The sequence below is a fragment of the Pongo abelii genome, chromosome 9 (genome assembly GCF_028885655.2).
Source record: "Pongo abelii isolate AG06213 chromosome 9, NHGRI_mPonAbe1-v2.0_pri, whole genome shotgun sequence".
In the NCBI taxonomy this organism is placed as follows: domain Eukaryota; kingdom Metazoa; phylum Chordata; class Mammalia; order Primates; family Hominidae; genus Pongo; species Pongo abelii.
In genome coordinates this window covers 26,430,987-26,456,465 of record NC_071994.2, presented here as the reverse complement: position 1 = coordinate 26,456,465, position 25,479 = coordinate 26,430,987, and the positions used below count along the sequence as shown (strand labels likewise).

Below are 25,479 nucleotides of genomic sequence, written 5' to 3'. Positions count from 1 at the left end.
TTGGGCGATGGGTGCTCCAGGCTCTCACAAATCTCCACTAAAGAAATTACTCATGTAACCAAATACCACCTGTACCCCAATAACTTATGGAAAAATAAAATTTAAAAAATACAAAAATTAGCTGGGCATGGTGGCACATGTCTTTAGTCCCAGCTACCCAGGAGGCTGAGGTGAGAGAATCACCTGAGCCTGGGAAGTCAAGGCTGCAGTGAGCCATGATTGCACCACTGCACTCCAGCCTGGGTGACAAAGTGAGGCCCTGCCTTGAAAAAAAAAAAAGCATGAAAGTAACTCACTGTGCTAGAAAAGGGGTAAATAAAGTATTCAATAGATAGTTACTAAAGGGATGAATGAATGAATATCTGCCACTCAAACACTGCCTAATAAAAATTTGTCAAGTATGGTTCTTACTGGGTGCCTCATACCAATAGTGTGGGCCTTAAGGACTGCTTTTCAATTATGTAACAATTTTCATCTAAAGATATCTTTGTTTGTCTGGGTGCAGTGGCTCACACCTGTAATCCCAGCACTTTGGGAAGCCGAGGCAGGTAGATGACCTGAGATCAGGAGTTTGAGACCAGCCTGGCCCAAATGGCGAAACCCAATCTCTACTAAAAATACAAAAATTAGCAGTTGTGGTGGTGAATGCCTGTAATCCCAGCTACTTGGGAGAGGCATGAGAATCACTTGAACCGTGGAGGTGGTGGTTGCACTCCAGCTTGGGTGACAGAGGGAGACTGTGTCTCAATAAATAAATAAAGAAATAAAATAAAGATATCTCTGCTTATACACTCTTTCACAACCAATTACTGATAAAGTCACAGACCTATAGTCTGATAATAGAGTGATCAACAAATATTTATTTGAGATATTCTAGATAGGATGGAGAATTAGCTGGGTTACTTGCTGTTCCCCACGTCCCAAGGCAGAAAATATTATAGAAGAGAGAGGTATGTTTATGGAATTGTAAGAACCTCAGAAGATAGAAGATGGCTGGATGCAAAAGAAATAAAGAAACAGTTACCAAGAGTAGACTAATATCAGGTGGTAACATATGAGGAGAATACAAGGAAGAACTTTCCAGCTATGTTCTTTCTCTTCTCCACATTTTTTTGCCTCATGCTAGTTCAATGCAGGAAAGAAGCAAAGGCTTGATGCAAAGGTGGTGGGGTAAAATTATGGCAATGCTGCCCTCTTGCTGGGGACCACTGGATATCCATAAGTATAGGTATGCTAGGCATCCCTTTAGCATTCTCCACTACCAGCACCACCCATACCACATGACACTGTGCCATTAATATATGAGAAATCAAACACTCCTATTATTTAGAACTTATGTTAAAATATTGAAATAGGGACTGTTGCCTAATATAGTATTCATATTATAATCTTAAGAACAATTCCTTATAGAGCTGTCTTTATACTTGTCAAAATTGTTGACAAAGTAAACTTGAAAATTCTGCAACAGATGCTCGGAAATGATGGATTTAAAAATTGTCATTTTAAAATTAATAACTGATATCAAAAGAAAAAGTGAAATTCCTAGGTGACAGAGGAAAAAGGAGGGGATGGAAGAACAGAATGAATCATATGTACTGAAGCTGTCTCAGATAAGTGTGGAGGTAAGAGGATGAGGTAGGAAGTAGATATGTATTTATTTAAAGATTATACAAAAACTGGAGAAAAGGTTTGGTTCTGCATGAGGCAGTGTTAGGAATCTGCAAAAAGTTGCAGCCCCACTAGGGCTTGACTTCCTCATAAAAAGAAAGAATAGAAAAATCCACCCACCAGTACGGAGGGCCAATGAGGAAGCATGTCATACCAAAGATTTGAAAAGGGAAAACATAAACTCTGCTAAAATGCCAGGCTTGCTGCTTGTGCACACTGAGTTTAAATGCATCACATCTATGGGAACTTAGAACCCCAAATTAGCATAAATCTATGCCAACTCTAATGATATCACTGGTACAACTCTTATAAACATTGGCAAAGCTATGCTGGAGTTATCCCCACAAATAAAATCTCAGTAAAAATAAGCTCACTTTACAACGTTACAAAATACTTACACAATATTTCCACCTTGAATGAAAATTTAGCAGATGTAGTAAATAGCTGGGGTAAAAATAAAAATATTTTAAAATTGAAGAAATAAAAAAAAGCTAAAGACTTTACAAAATGTATGTTACATATATTATAGACATAAAATAATTTAATGAAAAGAGAATAAAGTAATTCAATTTTTGAATAAAGAGGAAGCATTTAAAAAAGAATCAAATAAAACTACTAGAAGTTTGAAAAATACAATCACAGAAATTAAAAAAAACTAAATGTATGCATTAAATTTTGAATTAGACCCTACGGAAAGTAATGTTAGTGAACTGGAAGATAGAGATGAGGAAGTAACTCATAATCAATCACATTGAGGTAAATGCATAAAAGATATTAAAAGTTAAGAAAAATTGAATTTTCGATGAGAAGACCTAACATATATCTAAAATAATTTCATAAATGGGGATATGGAAAAATCTTGGCAGAGTAATAAACAAAGAGTTGAAGGATTTTTTTTAGAATTGAGAGGGTTATAAATTTTCATATTAAGGAATGCAAAAAAAGTAAAAATAATACATTTCCAAATGTATTGCAGTGAATTTATTTGCAATTTACAAAATAAATATCAAAGAAAAAAAGACATTTTAAAAAACAATCAGAGAGGAAAAAATAGATTACATGCAAATGAGGAACAATTAGTTTGACAACAAACTTGTTACCAGTGACAATCAGGACTAGAGTACAATGAAAATAAGGAGCTAAAGTAAGCTCAAACTAGCATTCTATATTATTTCTCATAAAAAAGAAGATTTTGTTGGACAAAGTTAGATAATTTGTTATATAATAGAAGAAGATATTTTCAAAATCTAAAAATAATTTGTATAAAAACTTCTGCATCCTTTGAGAAAAATATAATATACTCTTTAGAAAAATATGAATAATAGGTATAAATAAGTTTCTTAACAAAGAGAAAACCCAAATGTCTAATAAACTGTGTTCACACTTTCTAATAGTCAGAAAAATTGTAACTAAAACAGTGAAATAGCATTTGATATCAATCAGATTGACCTGCTAAAAAAATAAAACACAAGACAGGATGTGAATAACTGGAATTAGTGGGAGACACAACTGGCACCTCTCCTTTGAAGCCAAATTATTTCAAAGATTTTAAGTATATGACCCCCAAATTTCTCTCTATGTTATGTATCTCCATAAAACTTTTTCATTATATGTCATAATGAGACCCATTAGCAGTCTTTTTGTGTGAATGAAAACAATAAATAAAATCAACTTCAATTTTTTTTAATAAAAAGTGAATGGATAAATAAAATATATAAATGTGTACCATAAAATAAAATGTGATAATCAGAAATTATAAACAAGATTTAAGTTGGGCAAGCTGAATAGATCTAAAGAGAGTATTTATAGAAAATTTAAGAAAACAACAAAATTTAAAGTCAAGTATGATTTTTATAACTGTAAAACACACAGAATAATAATATATATTAATTTGAAATGTATCACTACCCAGAAAATGTGGAAAATAGAATGCAAGGACACACTTAAACAGAAGTGAATAGTTAATGAGGATAATGGAGATAAGAATGAGGATGTAGGCTGAGATAGAGAAATAATAATAGTAAATCAGAGAAGAAAGAGAACTTGATCAGTACTGGCAGAAGAATTCTGTACACATAAGAGTTAAAAGACAGCTTAAATATAAATATAAATGTGTACACATATATGTGTATACAAACACGGAGAGAGAGAGGAAGAATGGGAAGATTTACTTTGTGTTCAACCTTGTCCTAGGTTGAAAGATTCTATCATACGATTATAAAAATGGTCCTTGACTCTAAGAATTTTACACTGTATATGAGTAGATACACTTAACAGTCATTAAAAAAAAAAAGATCAAGAAATTCAGGATGGGAAATTGTGAAGAAGATATCCCAAGATAAACTACTTCTATGGCCCCACAGCACTTTTTTCAACCTCATCATATACTCTACAATAACCTTCCAGAAAGCAAGGTTGTCATGTGACTAAGAGTTTGGGGTTTGAATTCCTGCTCACTGCCTTGGGATCCTGGACATGTTTCATGATCTTTCTAAGTCTCAATTTCATCATCCAGATGATAACAATAACGGTATCTACCATCGATTTGTTGTAAAAAGAGTATAGTGGCTATCTTGATACATGTCTGCTATTTATCATTCATATTTTTATGAGTTCCACAGCCCAGCATAACACTGGCACATAGAGGAAGCTCAGTGTGTGCTGAGTAAAAGCTCAAGCTGTGGAATGTAGAGAATTAGGTGGAGTTGTGGTGCACAACCAAGAGCACATGTTGGAATCACTGGGACAGCTTTTAAAATGTGCTGATGCCTCCCATTACCCTGAGAGATACTCACTAACTTCACCAGGGGCAGCCCAGACATTGAGTATGCTGTGAAATTTTCTCAGGTGATTCTCTAATATGTAGCCAGAGTCCAGAACTGTGGAGCTAAAGGAGGACAGGTGTGACCTGAAGTGGCTGTACAAGCTTCAGGGGCTGGAATGATGAGTAGTAGCCTTTTCCGCGTTAAGAGGAAAATGAAACGGTTCAAAATAAATTTTTTTAAAAGTCTTATTTAATTCATCTTACAAAAGCACTGTTTCTCTAATTATGTTAAGAGTTTGAGGGAAATTGACTTGAAATCTCTATTATAACCATATTATAGGGTACATCTGCTATGTGGTTGGTAGAGTACCTAAAGACTAGTGTTTATCTCAACACTCCAAGAGACATCTTCAGTTTCAAGAAGATAAAATTGTAGGCTAAAATCTTGCCACTTCAAGAGTAGGCCACAGACCAGTGGCAATAATATTATCTATTGGTAATACAAAATCTCAGGCCACACGCAAGACTTCCTATATGAGAACCTGCACTTTCTTCAGCTAGCAGGGCAATTGGTACTCACATTACGGTTTGAGAAATGGTGAGCTAGATTAATCACTCTCAGGCTTGGATGCTAATTGAAATAATCTTGAAACCTGTTTTTTAAAATCTGATGTTTTGACGTTGTGGTTTTAAAGGCTTTCTCAAGTGCAACAGTTTGAGAACCTGTGGGCTAGATAATTTGTATACAATGCCCAAAGTCACACAACTGGCAAATAATGGAGCTGAGATTCAATCCAGGACTCCAAACCCATTATGCCATGTTACCTTCCCAAATATACCTTTGAGAATCAGGAAGCCTTCAAGTCCAAATAAAAATATCAATTACCACATTTCTACATTTATTCAGTGTGTATGTTTGTAAGTATATGTGTGTATGTGTGTGTATATCTATCTATAGATAGATAGATAGATCCTCTTTTCAATGAGAGTGTAGTGCCTCTGATGGTCATGATCATCTTTTAATTCCCCTACACTTTGACATTCAGCACAGTAATAAGTAAATATTGTTGCTTGATAAATAGTATTTGATTAAATACACGTTGCTGTTCAATCAATGAGATATACACTAATTATACTAAAGAAACATTTCTTGGCCCATTCAAGCTAAAACTCCAATTGCACATCTGTATTAATATATGAGAAATGCTAAACTTCATCTTTCTTGCTATGACTGATGCATGCAAATTATTTCACTTATCAAGACAAAACCTATCTATAATTTTATATTAAATGTGATAAAATAATGAGGGCTAAAACCTAAATTTCCTAATGTGTAAATGGCTTGAAAATAAGCTTCATATTTATTCATTAGCTGTTACAGTGACTACTTCCGAAGATTATTTTCTGGCATAGAATTAAACTTTACAAACAATGAGAACATCTTACTCAATAGCTAATTCACAGTAAGATCATTATCTTATTATAATAAATACCTGGATAAACAATATTTAAATAAGCATAGCCCTGCTTTACAGACTTTTTTTTTCCTGAGGATATTGTAATCTACTATTGTTCCATCATAATGCCTGGCAATGAATGGAATGGGAGCTTATGAAAATAATTTGAATTATTTTTGTCAGTCACTCAGCGACAGATTTGTCTTATGCAGCATTACAAATTCATTATCCCATAATTAGTTTTTTAATCTCAGAGCAGAAGGTAAAAATGAGCTGCTGCTATGGGTAGATGTTATCACACAGAGCTGCCCAGACAGCAGTTAGGTGTGTGGAACTGAAGACCTAACTTAAACATTTGCGAACATAGCTGATTTCAACAGGACTGTTTCAAGATCCTCCGTTGTTAGCTTTACCTGTGAATTTAGTCAAAAGCATGGTAAAGGACACAACAAACTTCTAAAGAACAAGAAAAAAACTTATTTTTCCCATTATATCACTGCTATAGTGATCTGGCAGCTTTTACTTACTTAACCATTTCCTCATTTATTCCAAAAATATTTACTGAATTGAGAATTCAGAAATTAGGCATCAAATGTTGAAAGCCTTGGGCTCTCATACACAAGGAGTCCACAGTGCAGAGCAGGGCATCAGATAAGGAGATGACAGGTCATAGAGATGGCTGAGAGTCTGACTGCTGCAGCCATAGGATGGATGCTCTGTGGACACCAAATGCTCCTATGTCAGTAGAAAGGTCAGAGGGGTGAAATGCTGTGGAAAACATTTTACAAGAAATGACACGAAAGGTGACATAGAAGGCCAATTCTCACAGGACAGATATTTAGAAGACGTGTTTGATTGGCGGGAGACCAATTTACACTTTCACACATAATGAACCACAATGGCTTTCAAGTGCTTCTGCAAAGAGCCAAATAAACAAGCAATTTGAACTTGCAAACCAGTTGGTGGAAGAACTTTATCATTTTCAGGGCTGGGGCATGCTAGAGGTTACAGCATGTACTTCACCGAGGTGTAAATAAGAAAACAACAGAGAATGATATTTTAGCTTTGAAATTTTTCACCTAAGGCTATTCCAGTTGGAAAAGAGAGGATGAGGATACTTTTCTTGTAAATGCTATTATTTTTTTTTTCTAACTTAAAATAGAAAAAGAGCCCCAAATAAGAAACAACAGTGCTATGGACTGTAGTAGAGATTACAATATCTTTTCTTCAGATGTATAAATGAGAAAAGGAACAAAGAACAATGGTTTTGATTCTGGAATTTCTGCTTTATCTTGTTTAAATCTCTTACTAACCAATGGGATCTGTACTACGAATGTTCATATTTGTGGAAGCTTAGAGAGGCTCAGCAGGTAAGAATGTGGGATTTGAACTCAGTACTGTCTGATCCATCTTATCTTATAAGAATTGCATTATTGTGAGCCTCTTTCCTCTTTGTCTTCTTCATGAAAAAAACAGTATTTTAATGTCTACCCTACATGCTTCACAAGTTTATTATAATGAGCACACAAGGGGATATGTGTGTAAATCATTGTAAACATGAGTTCTTATACTTATCATTATTAATAGCATTAATATAATGAACAAATATTAATATTTGTAACAATCATGACTTATCTGGTTTGAAGTTCTTACTACAGAGAGCTCTAAATTGATTTATCCATTTTCCGAAAGAGTTGAAGAGGATTCTTCTCAAATAATATTTACAGGAAAAATTAAGATTAAGAACAAATTGAAAATTTCTGTCTTTCATTTATCACCAAAAAACAGCTAAGGTTAGTTTGACTTTGCTGCTAGTTAGATATGACTGTGTAAACTTTTCCCTTTTAGGTTTCTATTATTGTGGAGTTTGTAAAAGTCTGTAAGCAACTGGACTAAATGATTACTAATGTACATTCTAGCTCTGAAATTATGTTATCTCCTACCATATTTAACAAGGTTCTGAACACAGGTATTTTTTGGTTGATTGGGTGATTTCTTTCCTTACCCGTAGTTGCATTTGGAACTTATGTAACAATTTAGTCGGCTAACTCATTTACTTATTCTTTCATGCATTCATTTAGAAAACATTTGCTGATTGTGCGATGCATTCAAAGTAAAGATTATTTGAAGGACGAGAGGGCACTGGACTTGAAGCCAGTAGAAAGGTTGCACTCAGCTTAGACAGTTATTTTCTGTGAACTTCAAGCAATTCTGTTAACCTCTCCACTTTGTTGCCTCATACCTAAAAATAATTACAATGATTACAAATACTGAGGACTATTAAGGGCTTACAGTGAACTAGACATTTTTTATGAGTTTTTAATGTACTTTATTAACTGATTTAATTCTGTGTGGTAGATACCACTAGAATCTCCATTTTACAGTGTGGAAACTAAGGCTCAAAGAAGTTAAGAAATATGACAAACGTTATTTAACTAATAAGTGACAGTGATAGGATTTCAACTGTGAAAATAAATGAAGGCCACCAAAATGAGAACAAGCAAAACCTATTTATTCAGAGGTTGATGTAGCAAGGGTTCACCCATCATCACTTGCAGTTATCAAAGACTCAAAGACAGGCAAGGGAGTTGGGAAGCTTTACAGGCGAAAAAGTGGAAAGCCTCAGATAGGCTCTGATTGGAAGATGTTGACATGACCATTTTACATTGGTATATTCAGTCTCTTAGAATGGAGGGATTTTTACTTCAAAACTCACTTTCTAAACCATAGACTACTTTTCATTTTAAAAAACCTGTACATGTTTATGCAATTTATAAATCCCCAAATGTGGCAATATGAAATTAGTGTAATTATCTATAACACTGTACCAAAGGCTTATAAAAAGAGAAGTGGAATCTTTCCTCAATGTGCATATATTTTAGCTTAGGAGAGGAAACACACAGAGTTGTAAGATGGAATTTGTTCAAAGGATGCTGATATCTCAAACCATAAAAACTTAAAAGAAGAAAGGACTCCACAAGGGAATCTCAAAGTCAAATGGCTCCAGAGACCAAGCAAGAAGCACTGATGAATGAAACAAGCAGGAGGGTGAATAACACAATTGGAAGTGGTAAAGTTCACAACATCTACCTACAACTTGCTTCTTATCTTCAACTTCAGCCATGCAAGAGATTTAGATTTTTATATGAATGTGTTTGATTTTGAAATGCTAACAAGTAGTCCATTTTATAAACACAACAAAGCACATCAAAACCAACCAAATTAATATTAGACACTTGATAAAAAGCAAAAAAAAAAACCCCATGTCTTGTGGGGTTCATAGGGACCTCTAACTGCCATAACAAACTGGTACCTGGAGTAGCACTCCAGAATGCCCACAGGGACTCATAGGGAGCACTTCCTGTACAGTTGCTGGGCTAAGCAGGTTATCCAAGCTTTTCTCTCTCCCAAGTATCCAATTTCCTTTTCATCACAAGAACTTTAACAGGACCAGGAGATGGGAATCAACATATGTTCTTTCACATAAACCTCACAGCAACCCAGCAAGTTAGGTATTATTATGCCTTCAGGCATTCATGAAACTAGAGAAAAAATGTAAAACAATTGTGCAAGAGAATACAAAAATAACTACATACCAGTGTACAAGGAAATACTCAGAGAAGAAATAATCAGTGTATAATGAGGTTAATCACTTCTCCACAATGGTGAGCTTAGAGGAAAGCTTTTGAAGAAGGTGACTGGAATTGGTAAAATTAGGGCTTGCCTCAGGTTACAAATCTGAAGAAGAATAAAGCATTTTAAGAACTAGAATTAATCTAAATATACGTTAATATCAAGCATTTTAATTTTTAGCAAAATACTTTGTTATGCAGACTCTTCCCAAAATATTTATGTATTTTGAATAAACTTGTTTCTTACCCCAGAGGGTGATAAATGCTCATTTTAGAGAACTGTGCACCTTGAATAGTTAACTTTCTGATTTGGATGTGAGGTACCTTTGATTATTTTTGTTTCATCACTGTCTCCACCGACAGGCAGGGGCTTTTCATGAAGATAAGACAGAAATCTACTTTTCTTAAACAATTGAAGTGACCAGACCTTTTTCTTTCAGAAAATAGACACCAATTATTTTTATTTGCTCCTTTAAATCTGAGTTTCCATGCAGGTGAGTTACAACTTAATCCTCCCCATCTCATAAATCAGAAATGTGCATGATACAGATTGAGCATTATTATCTCTGAGAAAATGAACCCAAGAGAGAGATCAGCATACAATGTATCAATTCCCCGGGCATTCAGCAGAAAATGAATATGTATTGACCAATGACTGGAATAATAGCCTTGTTGACAATGTCAGTGGAGGTGTTCAATATCCAAGCAGGGGTGAGGTGGGGGGGATGGGTGGAGAAACACAGATAGGGAGACAAAGAGCAGTGTCTCTCCACTTTTTTCACTTTCCACCAGTTCTTTCAATACATAGATGAGCACTTTCTAGAAGATTGTTGTATTTTTTTCTTTTATTATTATTACTATTATTATTATTATTATTATTATTATTATACTTTAGGTTTTATGGTACATGTGCGCAATGTGCAGGTAAGTTACATATGTATACATGTGCCATGCTGGTGCGCTGCACCCACTAACTCGTCATCTAGCATTAGGTATATCTCCCAATGCTATCCCTCCCCCCTCCCCCCACCCCACAACAGTCCCCGAAGTGTGATGTTCCCCTTCCTGTGTCCATGTGTTCTCATTGTTCAATTCCCACCTATGAGTGAGAATATGTGGTGTTTGGTTTTTTGTTCTTGAGATAGTTTACTGAGAATGATGATTTCCAATTTCATCCATGTCCCTACAAAGGACATGAACTCATAATTTTTTATGGCTGCATAGTATTCCATGGTGTATATGTGCCACATTTTCTTAATCCAGTCTATCATTGTTGGACATTTGGGTTGGTTCCAAGTCTTTGCTATTGTGAATAATGCTGCAATAAACATATATGTGCATGTGTCTTTATAGCAGCATGATTTATAGTCCTTTGGGTATCAGTGATGCATTCAAAACAGGGATCTAGAACAAGATTGTTGTATTATTTTGAAAGGTAGACCTTTGTAGTTCTCTTTTTCTGAAAAGTTCAGGGCACAGTTCAAAGAACTTAAAATATGAATACTTTAACAATGCAGAAGGGGGGACAAAGCAAAGGAAGTTAGAGAGAAACTACAAATTGCTAGATGAACGGGGTGGAAGAAAAGTCCTTTTTTTGCTAACCAATTCTAAACAAAAAGCCTTGAAAAGTTATCCTTGTTCATGAGATGATGTTGATTAGGTCTTAGGAAGTTAGGCCAATTTTTTGCCGATAATTACTTTATGCAACAGTCTATTGTACCAAATTACCTTTTTCCTTCTTTGTTGATTGTTGATATTTAGATGAATTAACAAGACAAAACGGGCTCCTATTTGGGCTATATGTATAGGGTGATGTTAATTCCATGACACTGTACATTTCCATCCATCACAAATGTATTAATGGTATGAGAAGAACCTTATCTATGAACCCTACACATAAAAAGATAGTACAGTCCTAGGTATAAGCTTTTGGTGAAGAATTAAAATTAGAGCAAATGCCCTATACATAGCACATGAGATTAATACAGAACTATGAGATTAATACAGAAAGTAAAATTGGAAGTCATCCATAATATCACAGCCAAGTACCAGATGAATATAATCTCTAGGATACATTGTAGCAGATTTTTATGCAATGTGTCGTGATTCTGGTTTTTTACTACACACACATACCTCTGTACACTTACATACATAAAACCTCAGTTAAAAGAAAAGTTGGTTGTGTGGCACTGGAAATGCTGGTCTGCCATTTCAGAGAGCATTCATAAAGAAGTGAGATAGATAAAAATAAAATAAAATTGAGTGTCTGACTAAATTCATCACATTGGAAACAATGATTTTTGAAAAGAGAATGGTAAAATAGTAGATAGCCATATATAATGATTAGAATTCCATTTGTACAATTTGGCAATAACAGACATTGAGTTTTTAAAGGCATCCATCGTTTAGCTAAAGATGATTGAGTGAAATGTATATCTTGTCAATTGTGGAATAAATCGGAATGAAGCAAAGAACATGTGTGTAAGGTGAGGGCTGGGCTCTGCAGGGGGTAGGTAATTTGCGGACTTTATATTTCTCTTCTCGTCTACCTTGAAGGATATATAACCTGTGAGATTGTTAGCAGCTAAATACATTTATGAAGTTACTACAATGATTTAGGAAAGAGGTGAGCCAGATAAACAAGAAACCCTTGGCAAGAGAGATTATTGAAGAGTTATTTTGAGCCACATAGCAAGAGACACAGTGAAAGAGCCAACTATTGAATCACAATATGTCTGCGGCATGGAAGGAGGAGTTAATTTGTCTTAAAAAATTATCCAGGTAAAGGAAGAGGAGGGAAAATAAAAGGTGAGTTGGAATGACACAACGACATAGCCTATTCTCCACCAGGGAGTGAGCAGTTGACATCGACAAAAGCCCTATTGTGTCCAGACACACTCTGCTATTACTGTTCTGCTATCAATGCCAACATTGCAATTCCAAACACTTTATGCTGCATCCTGATTTGCCCTGCAGGGTGTAAACTGCTGATATCTAGTCATATTGAGACCATGAAAAACAAAACAATTGCATTTGCTACCTGGGAGATGAAAGGCAACGCATACTAGCTCTGTTACCTTCTGAAGCTCTTTTCTGCCCCGTACTGATGTAGCTGGAAGTAATTGAACTGGAATCACAATGTAAAATAAACCTCCTGCAATCTTTAATACCAGTAGATCTTTATCAAAGGAAATAAAAACAAGAATGAGGTAAACAGAACATCAGGGAAATTTGCTTTACCTATTAGGTCTGGAACCACTGAGGAGAAATGAACAGTCTTCCATCCAGAATTGGGACAGCATTGATGAAAATAAATAGTGAATAGAAATGGAGGCTGCTTTCTTTCCTGGCTATCTCATTTTTACCCTCTGTGGAAATCATCTGGCACATTTTCATCACTTTCTTTTATTGAGTTTTATAAAATAAATGATTTCAGAGCAGCAATCAATTACAGGCCACCAATGAGTATAAGGCAGAGAAACAGAATTCCTGTTTGCTGGAGGTAATAGCAGCTAAATGCTGTTTTTGTATTTATACGATCATAATGTACTATCTTGGAAGTGCCAGAGAGTTGTGGTGGTGTTGTTTTTCTTTTTATTGACTCCCATGGCTATACAGAAACATTACAGGACTCAAGTTCCAAGTGCCACAAGGCAACAAAGTGTCTTAGGCTAATGGGGACAGTCTGTTTTAAGGAGAAAACATAATCCCAGCAGCCAATAAAACACAGGCAATGTTGCACCTATACATTACAGCACAGAAAAATAGTCTCATAAGCATCACACTGCACAAATTGATATGGGTTGGCTTGTTTCTAGGAATAAGATGGGTGAAGTTCATCCACATAACTCTGCTCATATCTCAGTCTTCCTTATTTTCTTTTATCATCATCGTAGCCCCCTTCTCTTCCCTCTGGTCTTCCATTTTTTTCCAGCCATTTGTGTCTTTTTTTTTCTATATTTATTTCCTGACTTTATATTCACCTCTTCTGTTCCTGTCATTTTTTTCCTTAAATATCTATTGTGCAGATATTGTGTGCTAACTACAGAGTATACAACAAAACAGTACACGTTTTCTCCCCATTTGAATAACTGATGGACCAACTCTGATGCAGTGCAATAAAGAGGCTTGTACAAAATGCTAAGTGAACAGTGTGGAGGAAATAATCCATTCTGCTTGTGGTGATCAGGAAGATCCTGGTGAGGCACCGTGAAGGAGGAAATTTTGTATATGTTGGTTCTGTGTATTTTATAATCCAATAAGTATATTCGGCCTAGTTTGATCACTTACTTTCACTTTTTTACTCAACCCTCTGACATATTTGTGTATTTTTATTTGTGTATTATCTTTCTTTGCCAGAGCATCAGTTTCAGAAAGGCAGAGACCTCATCTCCATTGATTGCTAATATGTCACTAGCACTAGTTTGTGAATTCTGGGGTAGGGGAAAGAAAAATGGCCTGAGTGAAAAAGGAACAGCTCTATTTTCATTTTCTATTGCTAATGTAACAAATTACCAAAACATAGTAGGTTAACACAACACAAATTTATTGTCTTACAGTTCTGGAGGTCAGAAGTCTGAACTGGGTCTCACGGGGGCTAAAGTCACGATGCCAGCAGCAGCTGTGTTCTTGTTTGGAGGCTCTAGGGGAGAATCAATTTCTTTGCCTCTTCTAGCACCTAGAGGCTGCCTGTATTCCTTCCCACATAGCTCCCTTCCATCTTCAAAGCCAGCAATTGCATCACTCTGACCCCATCATTACATCTCCTTCTCTGACCCTTCTGCCTCATTCTTTTACTTACAAGGAGACAATGACCTCATTGGGCTCATTTGGATAATCCAGAATAATCTCCCCTTCTCAATATTCTTAATGTAATCACATCTTCATAGTCTTTTTTTCCATGTAAGATAATATATTCACAGGTTTCAGAGATTAGGAAGTAGACATCTCTGGGGGTGAGGTATTATCTTCCCTACCACAATGCCACCATATATATATATATGTAGTATATATGTATATGTAGTATATATGTATATATATATATGAGTCTGTATATATATATATATATATATATACTCATTCACCATTTTAAATTAGTGCCTTTGCAACAAGCAATCTAAGAAATAGAACAAAATTCTATCATTTGCTACAGGCACATGGAGTATTATATGTATATGAATTAGCCAACAACTTCAAGACATCTCTGGGTGTGAGGTATTATCTTCCCTACCACAATGCCACCATATATATATATATATACCATATATATATATATATGTGGTATATATATATATATATGTGGTGTATATATATATGAGTGTGTATATATATGGTATATATATATGAGTGTGTATATATATGGTATATATATATGAGTGTATATATATGGTATATATATGAGTATATATATGGTGTATATATATGAGTATATATATATGGTGTATATATGAGTATATATATGGTATATATATGAGTATATATATGGTATATATATATGAGTATATATATGGTATATATATGAGTATATATATATGAGTATATATACGAGTATATATACATGAGTATATATATATGAGTATATATACATGAGTGTATATATGAGTATATATACATGAGTATATATATATGAGTATATATACATGAGTGTATATATGAGTATATATACATGAGTGTATATATGAGTATATATACATGAGTGTATATATGAGTATATATGGTATATATATGAGTATATATATGGTATATATATATGAGTGTATATATATGGTATATATATGAGTGTATATATATGGTATATATATGAGTATATATATCTGGTATATATATGAGTATATATCTGGTATATATATGAGTATATATATGATATATATGAGTATATATATGGTGTACATATATGAGTATATATATGGTGTATATATATATGAGTATATATATGGTATATATATGGTATATATATGAGTATATATATGGTATATATATGGTATATATATGAGTATGTATATACAGTGTATATATATGAGCATATATATGGTATATATGAGTATATATATGATATCTATGAGTATATATATGGTATATATATGAGTATATATGGTGTATATATATGAGCATATATACGGTGTATATATATGAGCATATATACGGTGTATATATATGAGCATATATACGGTGTATATATATGAGTGTATATATGGTATATATATGTGGTATATATGTATATGAGTATATATATATGGTGTATATATATGTGGTATATATATGAGTTTATATGTGGTATATATGCGAGTATATATAGTCATATATATATACTCATATATATATGCTGGAGGTTATATATATATACATATTATATATATTGCTGAAGGTAATAGCAGCTAAATGCTGTTTTTGTATTTATACACTCATAATGTATTACCCTGGAAATGCCAGAGAGTTGTGATGCTGTTGTTTTTCTTTTTATTTACTCCCATGGCTATACAGAAACATTACAGAACTCAAGTTCCAAGTGCCACAAGGCAACAAAGTGTCTTAGGCTAATGGGGACAGTCTGTTTTAAGGAGAAAACATACTCCCAGCAGCCAATAAAACACAGGCAATGTTGCACCTATACATTGCAGCACAGAAAAATTGTCTCTGTGCATATATATACACTGTATATATATATATCTGAGTATATATATATATGTACTCATTCACCATTTTAAATTAGTGCCTTTGCAACAAGCAGTCTAAGAAATAGAACAAAATTCTATCCTTTGCTATAGGCACATGGAGTATTATATGTATATGAATTAGCCAACAACTTCAAGAACAAATGTATTCCCCAAACTGAGAAAAATCTGGAAAGACACAATGATTCATTAACTTCTTATTGACTCTTGTGGCCTCATGGTCTCAATATTAGAATATTGAAAGAAGCACTAAGTATGATGTCAAGAAGTTTCTGTTTTAGCTCCTTTTCATTAATCCGACGTTTGAGAAATAGGCTGAAATCTCTCAGCCTCAAGTTCTCAACTATAAAATGAAGAAAATAGTACTTGTTCCATACTGCACATATACATTTTTGTTCGTGGGGTCCTTCGTTCCTTTATTCAATGAATATATGTGTGTCAGATGCTTTGAAAGTGCTGAGATGAGTAAAACATCTGAAAAAGAGTGACTGGCAGGTTCACTGAAAGCCTCATGAAAGAGTGACCTTGAACTGGATCTTAGGGAGTAATGGGAGACTCAAAGCGCAAGGAGGCTGAAAGGACAGTGGCTATTTTAAGGACCCAAAAAAAAATTATGTAGATGCTAGTGTCTTTCACACTAAAAGCACTTTTTGGATATACATTATTTTCTTTTTATGAAAGGAATAACATTTTAATCAAAAATTTTGAGAATACTAAAAGAAGCAAGACAGGAAAAATCAGAGGAAATCTGAACACTTTGAGATGTCTGTTAATGATGCTACATATGGATCTGATTCCCTGATTCCTAAATCTATTTTACAACCTATGGATCATACCTGCATAACTTTCTTTCAATAATTTAGAGTTAGCTTACTCCCTTTAACTATTGAAGAACACAGTTTTAACAATGACAATAATCTGTCATATGGATATGCAATTAAATTTACCATTCTGCTATTTTGGACCTTAGTTTGTTCACCTTCTCCTGCTATTATTTTACAAAAATTGGCCGGGTGCCATGGCTCACGCCTGTAATCCCAGCACTTTGGGAGGCCAAGGTGGGCGGATCATGAGGTCAGGAGATCGAGACCATCCTGGTTAACACGGTGAAACCCCATCTCTACTAAAAATACAAAAAATTAGCCAGGCATGGTGGTGGGCGCCTGTAGTCCCAGCTACTCGGGAGGCTGAGGCAGGATAATGGCATGAACCCGGGAGGCAGAGCTTGCAGTGAGCAGAGATTGCGCCACTGCACTCCAGCCTGGGCAACAGAGCTAGACTCTGTCTCAAAAAAAAAAAAAAAAAAATTACAATTAGTACTCCTGAACAGAGATCTTTATCCATATGTGGTTATAATCATAATAATGTATTTAATAATATCAAAACAAATGAACATTTAAAAATTGCTTTTTCATATGGTTATGCAGTATAGTTCAAGGAAATGACCCCTTTGCCTTACTTTCTTGTCATTTATTGTTATTTTAAAAGCTTTTCTCTTTTGAAAGTTACAAAATGTTATCTCATTAGTAGAATTTAATTTCTTATATTGACACTGAAGTTGAGGTTTCTTCATACGCTTATTACTCACTTTTAATTCTTCTCTATACTAGCAATCATTGTATTTTGGAGAATAATCCAATTCTGGTCAAGACAGAGTCAATAAGAGCATTTTTTTTTTCCTTTTTTTCTTCCCCTTGTTAAATCCTAATCAGTCTTGCCTCACCTATTGTCCTTCCTCTGCTTTATCTTCAAGTGGAAAATGGAAAAAGGGAGAAGAGAAAAAGAAGAGAATGGGAAAGTTCCTGGAAAGAAGGAAGGGGAAGAAAATTAAAAAGTCAAAAGGAAATTGGGTTAAACAAATACTTTATTAGTACATTTTCTTGCTGCTGATAAAGACATACCCAAGACTGGGTAATGTATAAAGAAAAAAGGTTTAATAAACTCATAGTTCCATGTGGCTGGGGAGGCCTCATAATCATGGTGGAAGATGAAAGACACGTCTTACGTTGAGGCAGACGAGAGAAATGAGAATCAAGTGAAAGGGGAAACACTTTATAAAACCATCAGGTCTCTTGAGACGTATTCACTACCAGGAGAACAGCATGGGCGAAACCGCCCCTATGACTCAATTATCTCCCACTGGCCCCTCCCAGAACATGTGGGAATCATGGGAGCTATTAATTCAAGATGAGACTTGGGTGGGAACACAGCCAAACTATATCCAACACAAAAGGCAGGTTTTCATGGATGAGTTTCCTACTATTCACCCTTTCCTCATCCCCTGTCCCACCACACACATACATAACTCTGCAGACGATAAAACTGAAGCTTTGGTATTCCTACTATACCTAAATCCGTTCATTACAATCATCTAAATTTTGAAAAGTTTTGAAATATTTTCAGGAGAATCTTACATTAAAAATTATAAGGAATATGTAGTGAATTTTCTTTATTCTCTTGATAGTCATAGACTTATTACAAAATTTATTTGAAATGAATTAGTAATGAAACATCTCAGATTACTTCTGGTACACATCAAATGGCTAAACAGAGATTGATTCAGCTCAGCACAAAAAATCCCTTCATTAATAGGTGTAGAAAGCCTACTATTTTTTAAAAATCATTTATATTGAAGGCTAACCCAGTTTATCATGTCTAACGCGTTTAATATGAGAATGAGGAAACTAAGAGAGGAGCTATGATCTGTTCAAAATCACATATATGCCAACCCATTTTGGTGCATTTTTCCCAATGCCATGTTGACTCGACTTTAGATGAAGAGAAATTTGATGGAATCTCTACAAGTGTATTCATTTAATGACAGCAGTAAAACATTTAATTAATTTGTTTATTAAAAAAGTAACAGCAACTATGTGCTAGGTGCTGGTGACACAACAAAGAAATACACACACACACATATAATTTCTATTTACATACGCGTTTCCCTAAGGAATATTGATGGAGTTAATATTACTTGTATGATTGACAGTCTAGTAAGGAGCTCTAATAATTTAGTCTGTAGGATATTCACAACAAACACATCACTCTTATAAAGATATATTATTTCGGTGACTAAAACTAAAATTAAAGTCTTCAATTAAATATACACAAAGACATAGAATTCTTAATAACTTAGTTTAGAAGTCTTTTTTAATTTTAAATTACACAGCTTCTTAGTAGAGGAGAAAAATGTGTTATAATGCTTTAAAATTCAGAACATTATCCAGTCTTTCCTATTGGATGCCCTCCATGTCATCCTTTCAGCAAACATTCCCAGGTGAAGTTAAGGGGAGGGGGACTTTTGATTGTTTCAATTTCTGGGAAATGATTGAACGTCTTAGATGACTGAAGATAACTTAGCTAAAATGTACAGCTGTGTCTAACGCCAAACAGATTAATCCTCAAGGAATCCCTCGAGCCATCTACTTTCCTGTCATGTCATTTTGTTTAAACATGAGACAGTCTTTGGATATTTCATGGTTGGGAAAATATCAATTACAGAAACACACGCAGGTTTTTATTGTTCTTTTTCATTTATTGTAATATTCATTTACCTCTGTATATGCATTTTGGTGTATAAAATAAGAATCTTAAAAAGGTAAAATCTTAGCACCCTGTGGCATAAATTACAGAAACGTCGCAATCACAATGTATTTCTGTTAATACTAATAGGTTAAATTTATATATCAATCTAAAGTTTGCCATGTAATTTCACATTCTTATCTCAAGTAATTATCACACGAACTCTAACTGGGGGACATTTGTCCTACTTTAGGAGGAATGGAATGTGGTGCAGGGAGATTGAGTTACTTGCCCAAGATTAAAAAGCTAACAAAGGACAAAGCTAGCTAAATAATTGTCTTGAAAATCTGATTCAAGTGCACTTTCTGGATTCAGTGTTCAGAGTGCTCACCATTACACCATGGAACCTCATACAAATGCTCTTTCCACTAAAACAAAGATCTCTGTATTGGATCCATTTTAACAAAAAGCCTTGTCACTTAATTTAACAATCATTTACCCAAAATATGATTTCTGTATTTTAGGAAAAGCCACAGAAAAGAAAAGAAAAGAAGTACTATTTTTGTTTATTCATCCCTTTATGTATATGCATATATCCATGCCAAACTCAAATTATTGACTTTGCTCTTTCCAATTCATTCCCCTCAAAGAAATTTGAGAGTACATATTTTCGTTTTTCCCTTGAAGTGGTGACCACTTTGTTTTTATGCATTACATTATGAATCTTTCACTATATGATCAAGAAAATATAAATCATATGGCTTCACCTCCCATAAAAGTGTCTAATTAAGATTAAACTTGTCCCTGTGGTAAATGTAAAAGATTTAATTATAATCAAAAAGATCGCAATTGAACAGCTTCTGTTTCAAAGAGTCACTCTCCCAGTGCTAAGAAGCTCATTAAATTCAATTTGCAGTAATGTACTGCTGTCATGTTTCCTTTCCGAACCACAGTATTATATTAAAGTTCTCTGATTATTTCCCTGTAGGGCAGCATTAATATGACACACCATATAAAAGAAATGCTCAAAAGAGATTCAAAGATGCACTACCTTCTTTTTATTTTCTCAATAGATACTAATGTTTAACAACATGAAAATATGTAATAAAGCGTATTTGCAGCACATCCAGTGAAGGTGGAAAAAAATAAAAAACAATTTGTATTTTTATTTGTCCTGGAAGTCTGGAGAGTCTGTGCTTATGTGATGGCAAACGTGACATTTCCATGTCATGTAAATGATATATTTTGGGATGGGTTTTATATTTATCATAGGAATATGTTTTCATATATATATTTTATATATGTATACATATATACATGAAATATATATATATATAATATAAAGATTTTATTGTTCTTTTCAAGAAAGTTTATTCTCCTGGAAATGTGAAATTAGTGTAATCAACATGAAAAAATCCTTCAAGCTAAAATTATCCAGTATTACAAAGCCTGCATAATAGAGTCACCCTATTTAATGATTTGTTATTTAGATGAGTGAAACAGAAATTTAAAAAATCATTTTACTTTCCAATAAGAAAAATGTTTCTAGTTTATCTCTTCTGGAAAATGTGCTAGATGGTTTAAGTTTGTGAAGTAACTATTCTACAATTAGAAATAGTAAATTTCTTAAAGGATGTTAGACAAGATAACTGTATAATAGTCACGTTTGAAATAATTAGTAAATATAATACACCCAAATCTTTTTAAAAAATTTATTCCATTTCAATAGTCATACATGAAATTATTAAGTGATGCCATATCTGTTTTACAAAACAGATGTTACTATCATTAAAAGGTTTCACAAAAGGGAGAATATTAGGCATTTGGGCGTTTTGAAACCTGTTGATGGTCACACAAGTATATATATATCATTTGTATTTTTACTGTTTATCAAGCAAGAGTATCAAACAAAAATGTAGTATAATGTAAAATATGGTTGCTTTTATCCAACACCATAATAATAGGGCACTCTAATTAGCTTCCAGAAGATCAATTAATTTGACTAAATAATCAGTCTAGAGATTTTATGAAAAAAGTCTCTCTTACCAAACTTCTAAACCTTTGCCTAACTTCTGAATTAAGTTTGCCACCTCTCTCCTTTGCTTCTTTCCTTGCTTTCATCTTTCCCTTTTCTCTTTCCTTCTTTTGTTCCTTTCTCTTTAAAATTGCTAACATTTGCTTTTCATTATACAAATTACATAAAAAATATCCTTTCCATTAAGATTAGAACAAGTCAAGATTAGAACAACATTGATGAGAGGTCACTAACAAGATGACGTCCATATTTCCCTGTCCTCATGAGCACAATTTTGTCTTGGACAAGCTGATTTCTGCTCTTTTCTGATTACATAGTTTTCTCCAATTACCATACACACTCTCACATCTTCAAACAATATCACCACCAAGACTACCCATCAATCTGCATCTCCATCTTTGAGCTACTTTCTAAATTTGCCTCTGCATCTATAACTGCCTACTGAGCATTTCCACTTTGATGTCCTCTGTATGAAAGTTGCTTAACATTGAATTCAATATCTTTGGACCTCACTCCTTCATCCCCTGTGTGAAAAGGATTTTAAAAGTCTGTATTTTAAAATGTCATAAGATTATGTGATTTGTACTTTAGGAAATTACTGGCCACAGAATCAATATCAAAAGCTAGGATTCCATAGCCATAGTTTCAGAGAACATATTAGCTTTAAAATAAGAATAAAGTTAAGAAATACAGAAATTAGAAATATTAATAGAATAGTTTAATAGTATTTTTTTAATAGGGGGCAATTTTTTACCTCCGGGGACATTAGGCAGTGTCTAGAGATATTTTTGGTTGTTACATAAGGGGAAGGTGCTATTAGTACCTAGTGGGTAAGAGGCCAGGGATGATGCTAAATATCCTACAATGCACAAGACAGGCCCTCACAAAAAAATGATTATCAGGTCCAAAACGTAATAACACAATAATTGTAAAACCCTCATCTAACTCTTATGGCAAAGTCTAAATTCAAAGAAATGGTCAAGTAGCTGTGAAATTTTTCCATCTACATAAAAAAGAAAATGTAACTTGTGTTCAGAACTTACATTGGCAAAAACATGTCTCTACAAAAATATAAAAAATATAAAAAATTAGCCAAATGTGGTAATGGGTGCCTGTAGTTCCAGCTACTCAGGAGGCAGAGTGGGGAGGATCACTTGAGCCCTGGAGGTTGATGGCAGCACTGAACTCCAGCCTAGGTGACAGAGTGAGACCCTATCTCAAAAGAGAGAGACAGAGAGAGCTTTACAGCCTTACACACTTGGAGAATGACTGAGATAATCACAGTATTTAGTTAATTAGGAGAAAAAATATTTTATTTAAGGCAAACTCCAATTTAACAGTGAAGCAAGGCAAAAGCAAGTCCTACTAGTCATGATGACTTAGAATATTTGTTTCATTCAAGCCTGGAAATGAGCTGAGACTAAATTACGCAGTAGTTGATAACAGTTAATAATCGGCATATAAGATCCCTAATTGTCCTGTAATGTTGATATTTTTTCCTCTATGTTTGCTATATCAGTGTTAACATTGTGTGTTTTAGTAATTAATCTTACCATATTAATAAAAAGATCAAGTCATTAAAATAATAATTGCATAGAAAATGTATTTGATATTTAAATGCTCAGTTATGGTTACCCTCCATATTCACTAGTTTTGCATGCTCAGATTCAACCAATCATGCGCTGAAAATATTAGATGTTGGGGAGAGTGGAGGACAGCAAAATGTAACAATACAACTACAAAAAATAATACAAATAAAAAATACAGTATAACAACTATTTACAGAGCATTTACATTGTATTAGGTATTATAAGTAATATGCAGATGATTTAAAGTCTATGAATGGATATGCACAGGTTATATGCAAATACTACATCATTTTATATAAGGGACTTGAGCATCCCTTCATTTTCATATCGGAGAAGGCTGGGTTTCCTGGAACCAATCACCTGTGGAGTCTGAGGGACTATTGTATTTATATTTTTATATTTGAGGTGTCCAGTGAGAGACCTGCAAAACAAAAATTTACAAAGAAATGGAGAAAGACATTCTTACTCCAGCTCACAACCTTTCACTCATTTTTGACTTCTTGGTTCCTTTAGTCATTTAAATAATCACATCAAAATGGTCTCCCTGAAATCTCATCTGCAACCAGGGTAGGTTTTAGTCCAATACATTAGGTAACTCTGCATAGACTGTAGTGATTACAGAGTATAGTGGTGAAGAGCAAGAAACCTGGAAAACTAACCCTGTTAGTTTTTGATGGAATAATCTTAGGCAATAATCTCTCTGGACCTCAGTTTCCTCAAGTGAAAATTGAGTTCACAATGATTTCTGTATCATGGGGTTATGATCAGGATTAATTAAAGTAACATATGTCAAGTGCTTAGGCTAGTGCCTGATACGATACATTGTAAGTGCTCAATAAATATTAGCTATTATTAACAATATCATTTATAATAATATTATGTGCACTTTCCCTCTGGAAACTACACTATTTTAAGGGCTGAAATGTATCTAATTCTTTCTGTAAATACTGAATTGAAATTTAATACAATTGAAGAGAAAACATGTTAAAAACTAAATAATTCCAAAAATTTGATATTAATATTAAAGGTAAGAGGAATCCAGAACAATACTAATGTAAAAGTTAACTGTATATTTAGGAATAATTACAGGCCTTTACAAACATACACACACACACACACAAACACATTATGTGATTTAATCCTCATTACAATCCAATGTAGTAGTCTTCACAGTATTCCCATTCTACTGATGAGAAATCCAAGATAAAGTAACTTGCTCAAGGTCTCAAATTAACTATTCAGTTGATCTTCTGTTTCAACCTCAGATTTTATTTTTATTTTAGTTTTTTTATTATTATACTTTAAGTTCTAGGATACATGTGCACAACGTAGAGGTTTGTTACATATGTATTTATGTGCCACATTGGTTTGCTGCACCCATTAACTCCTCAATCACATTAGGTATTTCTCCCGATGCTATCCCTCCCCCATCTCCTCAACCCACGACAGGGCCAGGTGTGTGATGTTCCCCACTCTGTGTCCAAGCGTTCTCATTGTTCAATTTCCACTTATGAGTGAGAACATGCGGTGTTTGGTTTTCTGTCCTTGCGATAGTTTGCTGAGAATGATGGTTTCCAGCTTCATCCACGTGGCTACAAAGGACATGAACTCATTCTTTTTTATGGCTGCATAGTATTCCATGGTGTATATGTGCCACATTTTCTTAATCCAGTCTATCATTGATGGACATTTGGGTTGGTTTCAAGTCTTTGCTATTGTGAATAGTGCCACAACAAACATACGTGTGCATGTATCTTTATAGTAGCATGATTTATAATCCTTTGGGCATATACCCAGTAATGGGATCAGTAGATAAATGGTATTTCTAGTTCCAGATCCTTGAGGAATCGCCACACTGTCTTCCACAATGGATGAACTAGTTTACATTCCCACCAACAGTGTAAAAGCGTTCCTGGTTCTTCACATCCTCTCCAGCACCTGTTGTTTCCTGACTTTTTAATGATTGCCATTCTAACTGGTGTGAGATGGTATCTCATTGTGGTTTTGATTTGCATTTCTCTGATGACCAGTGATGATGAGCATTTTTTAATGTGTCTGTTGGCTGCATAAACGTCTTACTTTGAGAAGCATCTGTTCATATCCTTTGCCCACTTTTTCATGGGGTTATTTGATTTTTTCTT

At 34.1% G+C, this 25,479-nt stretch overlaps 1 long non-coding RNA gene across 3 annotated transcripts in view; it reads right to left on the bottom strand.

Moving 5' to 3' along the window:
- Window positions 1–25,479, bottom strand: part of LOC129047440 (uncharacterized) — a 1,160,145-nt gene that overhangs the window by 375,895 nt on the left and 758,771 nt on the right. The window contains exon 4 of one of the 3 annotated variants that reach the window (XR_010141853.1): window positions 9,486–9,627. The exons of the other annotated variants lie outside the window; for them this stretch is intronic. This is a non-coding gene — a long non-coding RNA (uncharacterized LOC129047440). The remainder of the gene's footprint in view (window positions 1–9,485; window positions 9,628–25,479) is intronic. 3 annotated transcript variants of the gene reach the window in all.